Below are 14168 nucleotides of genomic sequence, written 5' to 3' on the forward strand. Positions count from 1 at the left end.
TGGAACCCAATGGGTCACACACAAGAAAATTTATCAAGGGTCTAATTGGATTAGATCATGTTTGCAAGATAAACATCCTAGCAGGTGTTGCAAACCTTAGCTCCTGATTCGAACTGGATTCGAATCTGATTCGAATTGGATTCGAATCTGATTCTTAATTGATCTAATTTGATTAGATCATATTCTAATATGGGTTAGCCAAGAGTTGGCACCTAATTGGCTTGGTTTGAGTCTAATTGGATTAGATTTGATAAATCATTCATTTTTGACCGTTGGATCAACATTTGGATGAAGAGATGGAATAAATGGATGGCACCATGAATTGGAGCCATTGGATTTTCATCATAGGATGATGGGAGATCATGATGACGTGATGGATATCATTGGGAGGCATGGAGATGAAAAATAGGTGAAGAAAAGAGAGAGAATACGTGAAGATTAAATGGATAAGGATGAACCATTTATTTGATCTTATCCATTCTCTCTCTTCTCTCTTCATCACGCCTAAGGGATATATGGCGCCTTCTTTCATGGCCTTTGGATCATCATCAACACTTGATGAATGGATAAGGTTGGTTCCTATTTTTCTTGCGTGAGAAGAAGTGAAGAAAGGGAAGAGTACGGCGCATTTTCATGAAGAGGTGCTTAGGGAATCAAGCGCCACATCATAAGCGCTTGATCTTATCCTAACCACTTTTGATACGCCTCTCCCTATTTTTGTGGCGCCTTCTCTCCTCTTATCACGCCCCATCTGAAGGATGTGTGGATGGGATGCATCCTTTGGTGATGCATCCCCACGCCATCTATAAATAGGAATGCTCCCGGTGTTTTCTAATCATCGGAAATCAATCCAACTCTCTCTCTCTCATATCCCTTCTTTCTTACATTAGTTTCTTTCTTTCTAACATTGCTTCTAGTGTGTCCTAAGCCAAGACAAGGTGGTCTTCCTTAGGACAAAAGGATTAGAAGTGATTTTAGAAGGCTAAAGAAAAATAGAAAGGAAGGAAAGCAAGCCATTAGAGTTCTTTAGAAGAATACTGCATTAAGGATCAAAAGTCTTTGGAGCTAAAGTCTTGATCAAGTTTTCGTGTGGATCACCATTGGAGGGCGGACACTTGGACGCCTCGTGGAGATTGTACACTTTGGATTAGCGTTTGAGGTATTCTACTAATTCTGCATTTATTTTATATTATTTGATTGTAATCATTAAGGTGATCTAGGCTTAAAAGGGTTTCATGCATAGGGACTTTATTAAGAAAATTTTAAAATCCCTAGCTTCCGCTGCCCATTATGACATGCTAGAACCCTACATAGATGACATACTGATCATTGGAAATGATATTCCAATGTTACAATCGGTCAAGACTTGGCTGTCAAAAAGCTTTTCCATGAAAGATTTGGGAGAAGCATCCTATATACTTGGTATAAAGATCTATAGGGATAGATCTAAAAGGATGCTAGGCTTGTCCCAGTCTAGGTACATAGATAATGTGCTGAGAAGATTCAGCATGGAAGAAAGTAAAAGAGGTTATTTGCCTATGAGTCATGGCATACGTCTCTCCAAGAAGATGTCTCCTAAGACATCTGAAGAGAGGAATAGAATGAATTCTATTCCCTATGCTTCGGCAGTAGGATCGATTATGTATGCTATGCTATGTACTAGGCCTGATGTTGCTTATGCCTTAGGCATAACAAGTAGATTCCAGGCTGATCCAGGAGAGGATCATTGGATAGCTGTGAAAAATATTCTTAAGTACTTGAGAAGGACTAAAGATATTTTTCTAGTTTATGGAGGATCTGAGTTGAAACTAGAAGGATTTTCTGATTCTAGTTTTCAATCAGACCCAGATGATAGCAAGTCCACTTCAGGGTATGTCTTTACCCTAAATGGTGGTGCAGTGAGCTGGAAGAATTCCAAACAGCAAACTGTAGCTGACTCAACTACTGAGGCAGAATACATTGCTGTAAGTGAAGCCGCTAAGGAAGCTGTCTGGATGAAGAAGTTCATCTCTGAGTTAGGAGTAGTTCCCGAGATTGCTGGACCAGTCCCAGTTTATTGTGATAACACTGGAGCTGTTGCTCAAGCGAAGGAACCAAGGTCTCATCACAAATCCAAGCACATTCTAAGACGCTTCCATCTTGTTCGAGAGATTATCGAGAGACAAGACATAGTCATTGAACGAGTAGACACCAAGAACAACCTAGCAGACCCGTTCACTAAAGCTCTACCACAACAGCAGTTCGATCGCCACCTCTATTGTATGGGGATAAAATATAAGAGCGATTGGCTTTAGTGCAAGTGGGAGATTGAAAGAGTAGATGCCCTACAAGCCAATCGCAATATGTATTGCGAAGGGTTTTTCTTTTGATTTGTCCAAATCATGTACATGACATTTAAATATGAATAAAGGCGTTATGTTTTATCATATGCTGTTGATTATATTTATGATAAACTCTTTAGATTAGGGCAATGATTTTAAGACTATGATGAGATCATACTAGTGAGACTTAAAATTCTAAAATCCTAATCTTAAATATTTCCAGTCATTGGTACATTGAGTCGGGGATCAATGATTACCGGAAAGACTGGCATGTCTTATGTATGCTCAATGCAGAGGATGATTGATCTCACAATCATTTGTGTGGAGACACTAATACAAAGATATGGGTGCTCATTAGAAGAATGAGTTCACTGAATTGACCTACAAAGAGAAATCTTATGAAGTCTTACTTACATGTCAAAAGATGATTCTCTTAGTGGGAGTTGTGCAACTGATCCTTTGACCTAAGATCACCATGGTATCTTGTGCACATGAACCTATGTTTTGGTTTATACTCATTCATGACAATAAGTTATGTACGAGGTCTCTGGATATGGTGGATTGTGTATGAAGATTATGAGTAGGTCAACAAGGAATTAATCACTTCTAGTAAGAGAAGATAGCATCCTATTTATTCTAATCATATGATAATTCAGGAAGCCTTTGATCAAAGCAGAATGAAAATTAGAAAGAGTTTCTAATGTTTCATTATTTGAATTATCATTAAAAGATTGAGAAAAATATGAATATGAAATTGAGTTTGACATATATTCATACTCATATACATATTTGGGATGCAGTTTGATTAAAGGATTGAATTGCATGGTAACTTGCCACTGAAGGGTATTTTTGGTATTTCCACCAAATTTCATATTTTTTGGGTAGACATGACATGTTGCTAGACGTCAATCTTGTCTTATAGGTTTGATCGAATTAAAGAGTTTAATTCGATCACCAATTAGAAAGGATTCTAATTGTTAAGTTCGGATTTGCGCAGTTTGGACTTAAATCGATTAGAAGAGTTCTAATCAAGTTGGGTCAACTCGCACTCACACCTATTGCTGGCTAAGTATGGAACCCAATGGGTCACATACAAGAAAACTTATCAAGGGTCTAATTGGATTAGATCATATTTGCAAGATAAACATCCTAGCAGGTGTTGCAAACCTTAGCTCCTGATTCGAACTGGATTCGAATCTGATTCGAATTGGATTCGAATCTGATTCGAATTGGATTCGAATCTGATTCGAATTGGATTCGAATCTGACTCTTAATTGATCTAATTTGATTAGAATCTAATTTGATTAGATCATATTCTAATATGGGTTAGCCAAGAGTTGGCATCTAATTGGCTTGATTTGAGTCTAATTGGATTAGATTTGATAAAACATTTAATTTTGACCGTTGGATCAACATTTGGATGAAGAGAAGGATCAAATGGATGGCGCCATGGATTAGAGCCATTGGATCTTCATCATGGGATGATGGGAGATCATGATCTCGTGATGGACTTGTGATATTGACTTAGTCAACATCAGATGGCGTGAGAAAGAAGGGAATACGGTGAATGTAGAATGGCGCCTCATGAAGAAGCGCCACTTGGATTGGATAAAGATGACACGTCATCTTATCCTAACTACTTTCCCTTCAACCGCATCATTCTCTCTCTCCTTCTTTCTTATGGCGCCACCAATAAGGGCCTTTGGATCATCATCTAGCCTTGATCAATGGTTGAGAATGCTCCCTATTTTTCATGCGTGAGAAGAAATGAAGAGAGGCATGAGTACGGTGGATTTCATGAAGAGATGCTTAGGGAATGGATAAGGATGAAGCGCCATATCATAAGCACTTCATCTTATCCTAACTACTTCTGATATACCCTCTCATCAAATGACACGCCCCTTGATCTCACGCCCCTCTTCATGCATGAATGGATGGCTACAATGCATCCGTACGCCATCTATAAATAGGGAATGCTCCCGGTGTTTTTCAATCATCGGAAATCAATCCAACTCTCTCTCTCTCATATCCCTTCTTTCTTACATTAGTTTCTTTCTTTCTAACATTGCTTCTAGTGTGTCCTAAGCCAAGACAAGGTGGTCTTCCTTAGGACAAAAGGATTAGAAGTGATTTTAGAAGGCTAAAGAAAAATAGAAAGGAAGGAAAGCAAGCCATTAGAGTTCTTTAGAAGAATTCTGCATTAAGAATCAAAAGTCTTTGGAGCTAAAGTCTTGATCAAGTTTTCGTGTGGATCACCATTGGAGGGCGGACACTTGGACGCCTCGTGGAGATTGTACACTTTGGATTAGCGTTTGAGGTATTCTACTAATTCTGCATTTATTTTATATTATTTGATTGTAATCATTAAGGTGATCTAGGCTTAAAAGGGTTTCATGCATAGGAACTTTATTAAGAAAACTTTTAAAATCCCTAGCTTCCGCTGCCCATTATGACATGCTAGAACCCTACACCTACAATCCTAATTAGATTAGGAGTTTTGAATTAAAATTGGATTCCTACTTGGAGTAGGATTTCTAGAGTCCTAATCGGATTAGGACTTCGGATTCAAATTAGAGTCCTAATTGGATTAGGACTAAAATTAAATAAGTCCTAATTTGATTAGGGTTTCTTAAGTCCTAATTAATTATTAATCTAATGAATCAACATGACTCCTAATTGGGTTAGGATTGAAGAGTTCAATTGAGTCATGGTTCACTCAAGTTCTAATTGGATTAGGACTAGTATAGATTGAACCCAATTAATTCATGATTTGGTTAAACCCTAATTGGATTAGGGCTAAACCACATTAGGGGCTCCCAATCCTCATTAGATGAGGATTAGGGCAACACAAGAAGGAGGAGCTCAAGCCCCTCCTCCTTTGCTTCATTGGTGCGGCAACACAAGAGGGGCCGGCGCCCCTCTTGGAAAAAAGTCTAGGGCTCCTAACTTGTAGGAGCCCTAGATGCTTTATAAGGAGGTGAAAGGGGGCTGACGCCCTAATGCATGTGATGCTCTCCTCCTTGCAGCCGTGGCCTCCCTCTCCCTTCTCCATCTTCAGCCGCAAGCAAAGGAAAGCAAGGGAAGATTGTTTGGTGGCCTCTTCCTCCTCCCTTCTCCCTTCCAACGCAAGGAAAAGAAAGAAGGCTGCAGGGGCTTTGATCTTCTTCCTCTCTTCATCATTCTTCTTCCTCCTCTCAAGCACAATCAAGGGTTCATTGAAAGAGAGGAGATCAACCATCAAAAGTTATCTCTGTAAGGGAGCTAGCACCCCGGGGAGATAGAAAGCTTGGATTGGTCTTCTGCTTCGTGTGGATACCTGTAGAGGCCGGGCACTTGAACGGCTTCAAGCGAACCTTCATCCTAAACCACAAACTTCAGTTTGCGGTGATCATCTACCCGCACAAGGTGAAGATCTGATCTTCTAAAGGTTTTAAAAGTTTTTAATCCTTATCTATCTACGAACGGTTTTTGAACAACGTTCATGCGATGAACGGTTGATCCCGCGCATGCCTCTTCCGCTGCGTCTGAATTTTTTTTTAAATTTCAGCGGCATGATCGGGATTTCTAACAGTGGTATCAGTGCCTAGGCTTCATAGATTAAGGTAAGGATTAATTATTAGTAGGCTTATTAGATCTGAAAATTGAAAGATTATGCATGCTGAAAATTTTCTGCATGCAGATTTTTTCTAGGGTGCTGATTTTTGCATGCTGATTTTTATATGATAAGATGATGATTCTAATTGCATTGTTAATGAGATTACAAAGTTTAGAATTATGATTAGCATGATCAGCAACCTATGTCATGAGATAATCAGTTAGTTTTCAGATCTGAAAATTATAATTGCTGCATGTGGTGATGATCATAGGATTCAAACCCTTTTGGTATTAAATGTAAAGACCTGCAATGTGATCTGCAATGTCATGTAATTTTTCAGATGCTTACATGCATCTTATTTGATGTTTTGAGAGGCCTGCGTGCCTCCTAAAAGAAGATGTAATTTATTATTATTATTATTATTTTACATCTGGTTGTATTTCTGTGATGTGATGTACGTCAACGATCAAGTTGAAGACAAGGCATGAGATGAACAGGGGTCTAAGCGGTTGATGGCGATTGGATCAAGAGTTGGTCAAGGATCGAATCAAGGAGGCTTGGAACCAATTCAAGAGTTGAAGACCATTGATCGATTGACGTGCATGTGCTAGTAATACGACCTAATTAGAATCCATGATCATCACCTATTTAAAGTTTAGCTTTATTTTGATGCTGCGATTATAACTGCCTGTGATGTGCCGTTTGCATGTGATGTGAATGAAAGCTGGGTAGATAGGTTTACATGTGATGTAACAAACCCAATTGAGACCTAAATTAAAACCTCCTCAATCAAGTCGAGAGTGAACCAACATGAGCAAGTCATATTAGACTAATTGATCTAATTGGTGTCTAGAAAAGCATGAAAGGTGGTTACTTAATTAGGACCTTACTCTCTGAGTAAGGAGAGCCTCTCACCTGCTTACCTTGCCAATTGTTCGATTACCTCTTATGAAGAGCTCAAGTTGCAAACACTAAGACCTGATTAACCAATATTAAGTCAATAGGTCTTCCACTGTAGTAGAGCTGCTAAGGCCTTTCTGATGTTGATTTGTCTCGGCTGGATACAGTGGTCAAGTTGCATCGGGGGGCTGGACCTCTCTATGGACATGAGATGTTGTAGGATAAAGGTGGGGTTGGGCACCAATAACTGTTAGGTGAGGACCCAACGACGACTTTATTTCTACGGTTATACGGTGGGTATGACTTAACTAAGAAATGGGACCAATAACTATTAGGTGAGGTCTTCATGGCTTAGAGACCAAGTAGCACTGCAACATGCTTGAGAAGCATTGTACAAGAGTTGTACATTCATCAATTTATGTGTCACCAATAACTGTTAGGTGAGGTGGCATGTAAATCGGTGGGACCGCAGTACCCACTAGAAACCCTAGTCGTGTAGGATTTCCGTTTTCCTACCAGGAGAGTGTGAGGAATTCGAAAAAATAGTGGGAGGTACATTTGTTCTAAAAGACCCTAGAACAAATTAGAATCAAGTACAAAATTCTAACTAGAATCTTTACTCTCTGAGGATTATAATGTTAACTTTTAGACTTTTAACTCATATCCTATAGAACAACCGTTTGACCAAACCCAATTATAAAGACTGGCTCCGCAAATTTCAAAATAGTTTTGAATTATGAGAAATTAGGGTATGTGCTAGACCATGGAATCCCCGTGTTACCAATCTATCCGATCACTGATCAGCGTAAAACGCATGCTAAGTGGACGAACAATGACAATAAAGTAAGGTGCTGCACAATGGCATCCATGTCCAATGAATTACAATGCTAGCATGAGAACATGAGACTGCCAGGGACATATTAAATCACCTGCAAGAGTTGTATGGTGATCAGAGTCACGCAGCATGTTTTGAAGTGTCCAAGAGGCTCTTTAAGACAAAGATGCGTGAGGGGCAGTCTGTCCACAATCATGGTTTGATCATGATAAAGGACTTGAAGAAGCTTGAGAAGCTCGGCATGACCATGCACAAGGAATTGCAAACGGATTTGATCCCACAATTCCTTCTAGCTTCATATGAACAGTTTATAGTAAATTACCATATGAACAAGATTGTATGCACCAAAATAGAATTGTTAAATAAATTGGTAACTAACTTAGGGACCTTGAAGAAGTTCAAGGGGCTTCGTTTTCGCTGTCAAGTTGGTTTCTACTTTCAAGAGAGAGTCTATTTAGAAGAAGAAGAAGCCTGCAAAGAAACAGAAGACTAAGAAAACACCAAGTAAGGAAGTTCCAAGAAAAAGGCCAATTGCAAGGAAAAGTGTTTCCATTGCATCATGGATGGCCATTGAAAGAGGAACTGTCCTACATACATGGGAAGCATAAAGAACATGAAGGGTGACAGACCTTCAGAAGGTATGTCAGATATGCTCAGGATACTTAGGGACTGTTACCTATTGCTAGCAGAAATTTGGTTTCTGTATTTTATTTAGCATAGAAAGATTTTTATTTGAAAAAATAAATTGATTAAATATGGTTTTATGATTGACAGTCTCTATCACATACATATGGATGTATCTGTGAATATATCTGAGCAAACAGTGAATACCATAGGATCTAATAGATCCAAAAATGAGATAAATCTAAAGTATTTGTGGCACCTCAGGCTTGGCCATATAAGAGAAGACAGAATAAACAAATTGGAGAAACATGAGCTTTTGGGCTCATTGACTTCCGAGTCATATTTGATTTGTGAATTCTGCCTTCAAGGAAAGATGGCCAAATTATCCTTTGTAGGACACAGGGAGGTCCACTGAAATACTTACCCTAGTACACACTGATGTGTGTGGCCCATTCGATGTGCAGGCTAGGGGTTGTAATTTTTACTTCATTTTACCGATGATTACTCACGGTATGAATATGTGTATGAGACACAAATATGAAACTTTTGAAAGGTTCAAAAAGCTTAGATATGAAGTAGAAAAATAAGCACAAAACTCATTAAGGTTCTTCGATCAGATCGAGGAAGTGAATACCTTAATGGAGAGTTCCGTGATTATCTCAAGGAGAATGGTATAGTTTCATAATGGACTCCTCCTGGTACACCTCAGCTCAATGGAGTGTCAGAGAGGAGAAATCAGACTCTATTGATATGGTCCAGTCCATGATGAGCTTCACTGATTTACCCTTGTTTCTTTAGATAGATGCCCTATTTTCAGCTATTTACTTGTTGAATAGAGTTTCCTCTAAATCCGTTCCTACCACACCGTATGAGATATGGCATGGTAAGAAACCAAGTCTTGGTCATCTTAAGATTTGGGGATGTCCGGCCCACGTCAAAAGACTACAGGCGGACAAATTAGAGGCTAGGACCATAAGTGCTCGTTTTATAGGATATCCTAAAGAGTCATTAGGATACAGTTTTTACGTCTCAGAGGATCACAATGTGTTTGTGAGCCGTCATGCCATCTTCTTGGAAAACCAGTTTATCCTTGATAGAGGCAGTGGGAGGAAAATTAAGCTTGAAGAGAAAGTCTCTGAAAAGCAACGAGTCATGGATCCTATCGAACCCATTCATACAGAGCCAGTACACGATGTCCCTCGACCACCTCGTAGATCAAGTAGGGTCTCCCATCCTTCCGATAGATACTTAGGTATACTAGAAGAGGATACCGAGGAAATGTTCCTAGTGGGAGATAGGGATCACACGCAGGATCCCAAAACCTATGACGAGGCGATATCTGATATCGATTCCGAGAAATGGTTGGAAGCTATGAAGTCAGAGTTAGACTCCATGCATTCCAACCAAGTCTGGACCTTAGTAGATCCACCAGAAGGTATTGTACCTATTGGATAAAAATGGATCTACAAAAGGAAGACAGGTTCGGATGGAGAGGTAGAGACCTATAAGACAAAGCTTGTGGCGAAAGGGTATAGTCAGCGCGAGGGCATTGACTATCAGGAGACCTTTTCACCTGTAGCCATGCTGAAATCCATCCGAACATTACTTGCCATTGCAGCATTTCATGATTATGAAATCTAGCAGATGGATGTGAAAACAGCTTTCCTGAATGGATATCTTGATGAAGACATCTATATGGAACAGCCTTTGAGTTTCACTTCCAGTGATGGAGATCACAAGGTCTGCAAGCTGCAAAGGTCCATCTATGGACTAAAGCAAGCATCTCGGAGTTGGAACACTCGTTTCAATGACGCAATCAAAACGTTTGATTTCATCAAAAACGAAGAGGAACCGTGTGTTTACAAAAGGGTTAGTGGGAGTGCTGTTGTATTTCTCGTACTGTACGTAGACGACGTCCTCCTGATAGGAAATGATATTCCCATGCTAACCTCGGTCAAGGTCAGGTTGTCAAAAAGGTTCTCCATGAAAGACCTTGGGGAAGCATCCTATAATTTGGGAATAAAGGTCTATAGAGATAGATCTAAAAGGATGCTTGGCCTATCACAGAAGATGTACATAGAGGAAGTGCTGAAAAGGTTTAGCATGGAAAACTCTAAAAGGGGTCTCTTACCCCTAAGGCATGGAATTAATCTCTCCAAGAAGATGTGACCCAACACATCTGAAGAGATTCAACGCATGAGCAAGATCCCCTATGCATCAGCAATAGGGAGCCTCATGTATGCCATGCTATGTACATGACTTGATATAGTACATGCTGTGAATGTCACGAGCATATGTCAATCAGATCCAGGCAAAAAGCACTGGATAGCTATGAAGAACAGTCTTAAGTACTTGAGAAGAACCAAGGACTTGTTCTTGGTCTTTGGGAGAAGATCAGAGTTGAAGGTAGAAGGATGCACACATATTGATGATAGAAAGTCTACATCAGAATATGTGCAATGGTGGTTCAGTAAATTGGAAGAGTTCCAAACAACCGATCATTATAGATTCTACCTTAGAAGCTGAATGTTAAGCCGTCTCTAAGGGTGCAGTGGAAATCTTTTGGTTTAAAAAGTTCATTGCAGAGTTAGGTGAAATGTCATCAGATAACATAACACTCTACTATGATAACAAAGGCACCATAGCACTAGCTAAGGAGCCAAAGGTCTCACCAGAAATCGAAGCACATAGAGCGGCAGTTTAACCTAATAACCAACTACCTCGAAAAAAATAAGTAGAGGATCAGAGAGTAGACTCCACAGAAAATGTGGCGGACCCATTCACTAAGCAGCTAAGTCGGCAGAAAACTAAAGCGCATCATGAGAAGATGGGGCTTAGGTTTATGGCTGATTGGCTTTAGTGCAAGTGGGAGATTGTTAGAAGTATGCCCTAGAAGCCAATCTGGCTGGCATATTATTAATTCTAGGACATAATTTGGTACTTGACTTTATTATTATTGATTAATAAATGGGCATTCATATTGTTTATGTGTCTATGAATCGTCCAAGAAATTAATAAGATGATGATGCATATTCTCAAGAGTTGAGAATTTGAGCCATGTATCATTGGTGATTAATTTCTAAATGCTCCTGATCAATGGATCATCACGAGGACGGTGATCGATCCGATCAGTGCACAGATCACTTTCCTTCTGGATGGACGAGACTTGAGTCCACAGTGTAGGAACACTGAAGTGATAGTGCAGGTGCTTGTTAGAGAACAAGGGTACTGAGCGTGACCAAGACAAGAAGTCACTTGGATGTCTATCCATTCGTCAGTGACTTGCTTGATGTTGCAGTAGTATGACTGGTCCTTTGACCTGCGGTGCTTCAGCTACTCACAGTGAGGTTATTGTAGTTTGACTACACGTATACATGGTCTCTAGTCATATGGGTCCTTGTAGTGTAGATTGGCTGCAGTAAGTTCACTGTAGGAGTAGGGTATGCACTCACATGGAATCTATCGACCTTGATAGAAGAGGAGTGATCCTATGTGATTTGTTAGACTGAGTTCTAAGACCTTGGCCAGGGCAGTAATATAAAATGGAGAAAGAGTTTTCCATTAACGAACTCGAGTCGAATAAATCTTGACATATGACAGACGAAGGGGTTTGACGAGTTATCCATAACCTCCATCCTGTAGGGATCCACGATAGTAGGACTGTATCACATGATAACTGCACCTAGAGGTTCATCATTCTATTCTACTGGGTAGCCACTACATGCTGCTAGGTGTCACTGGTGGATGGTGGGACTCACAGGGATTATCTCGATGATCGATAAATCCTAATGAGTAGAGTTGGAATCGTTCCAATCCATTGAAAGGAGTTTTCAATGATATTGTGATAGAGATCATAATATATCTCACTACCAGTCAGAGTAGAACCTATGGGGTCACACACACTAGAAGTATTGACCGATCCGATGGTTGAATCGTGATTAGGAATCACAAGTAATCAATTAGATTGATATTCAGTTGAAGAAGGAACAAAGAGAATTAATTAATTGGACTTAAACACAAATCCTACTTCGAGTAGGATTCCTAGAGTCCTAATTGGATTAGGACTGGGAATCCTAGTTGGAGTAGGACTGGGATTCCTACTTGGAATAGGATTCCTACAATCCTAATTAGATTAGGAGTTTTGAATTAAAATTGGATTCCTACTTGGAGTAGGATTCCTAGAGTCCTAATCGGATTAGGACTTCGGATTCAAATTAGAGTCCTAATTGGATTAGGACTAAAATTAAATAAGTCCTAATTTGATTAGGATTTCTTAAGTCCTAATTAATTATTAATCTAATGAATCAACATGACTCCTAATTGGGTTAGGATTGAAGAGTTCAATTGAGTCATGGTTCACTCAAGTTCTAATTGGATTAGGACTAGTATAGATTGAACCCAATTGATTCATGATTTGGTTAAACCCTAATTGGATTAAGGCTAAACCACATTAGGGGCTCCCAATCCTCATTAGATGAGGATTGGGGCAACACAAGAAGGAGGGGCTCAAGCCCCTCCTCCTTTGCTTCATTGGTGCGGCAACACAAGAGGGGCCGGCGCCCCTCTTGGAAAAAAGTCTAGGGCTCCTAACTTGTAGGAGCCCTAGATGCTTTATAAGGAGGTGAAAGGGGGCTGACGCCCTAATGCATGTGATGCTCTCCTCCTTGCAGCCGTGGCCTCCCTCTCCCTTCTCCATCTTCAGCCGCAAGCAAAGGAAAGCAAGGGAAGATTGTTTGGTGGCCTCTTCCTCCTCCCTTCTCCCTTCCAACGCAAGGAAAAGAAAGAAGGCTGCAGGGGCTTTGATCTTCTTCCTCTCTTCATCCTTCTTCTTCCTCCTCTCAAGCACAATCAAGGGTTCATTGAAAGAGAGGAGATCAGCCATCAAAAATTATCTCTGCAAGGGAGCTAGCACCCCGGGGAGATAGAAAGCTTGGATTGGTCCTCTGCTTCGTGTGGATACCCGTAGAGGCCGGGCACTTGAACGGCTTCAAGCGAACCTTCATCCTAAACCACGAACTTCAGTTTGCGGTGATCATCTACCCGCACAAGGTGAAGATCTGATCTTCTAAAGGTTTTAAAAGTTTTTAATCCTTATCTATCTACGAACGGTTTTTGAACAACGTTCATGCGATGAACGGTTGATCCCGCGCATGCCTTTTCCACTGCGTCTGAATTTTTTTTTAAATTTCAGCGGCATGATCGGGATTTCTAACAATAGACACATAAAAAATATGAATAAAAAAGATGCCTTTCATTTATTCAATAATAATAAAGTCAAGTACAAATTATGTCCCAGAATTAATAATGTGTCAGTTAAATTGGCTTCTAGGGCATACATCTAACAATCTCCCACTTACACTAAAGCCAATCAGTCATATATCTTAGTCCCATCTTCTCAAGGTGGGCTTCAGTCTTTTGCTGACTCAGCTGCTTAGTGAACAAGTCCGCCACGTTGTCCGTGGAGTCTACTCTCTGCACCTCGACATATTTCTTCTCAACATAGTCGCGTATGGGGTGAAAACGCCGCTCTATATGCTTTGACTTCTGATGAGACCTTAGCTCCTTAGCAAGAGCTATGGCGCCATTATTATCGCAGTAGAGTGTTATGTTATCTGATGACATTACATCCAATTCCGCAATGAATTTCTTGAACCAGAAGCCTTCCTTAATAGCTTCAGAGGCGGCGATGTATTCAGCTTCCATGGTAGAATCAGCAATGATCGGCTGTTTAGAACTTTTTCAATTCACCGTACCACCATTGCATAAAAATACATATCCAGATGTTGACTTTCTATCATCAATATCAGTCATGAAGTCTGAATCTATGTATCCTTCTACCTTTAACTCTGTTGTTCCTCCATAGATCAAGAATAAATTTTTAGTTCTTCTTAAG

The sequence above is a fragment of the Phoenix dactylifera genome, chromosome 4 (assembly GCF_051530095.1).
Source record: "Phoenix dactylifera cultivar Ajwa chromosome 4, Ajwa_hap1_PhDact_Kaust_v1.1, whole genome shotgun sequence".
Classification (NCBI taxonomy): domain Eukaryota; kingdom Viridiplantae; phylum Streptophyta; class Magnoliopsida; order Arecales; family Arecaceae; genus Phoenix; species Phoenix dactylifera.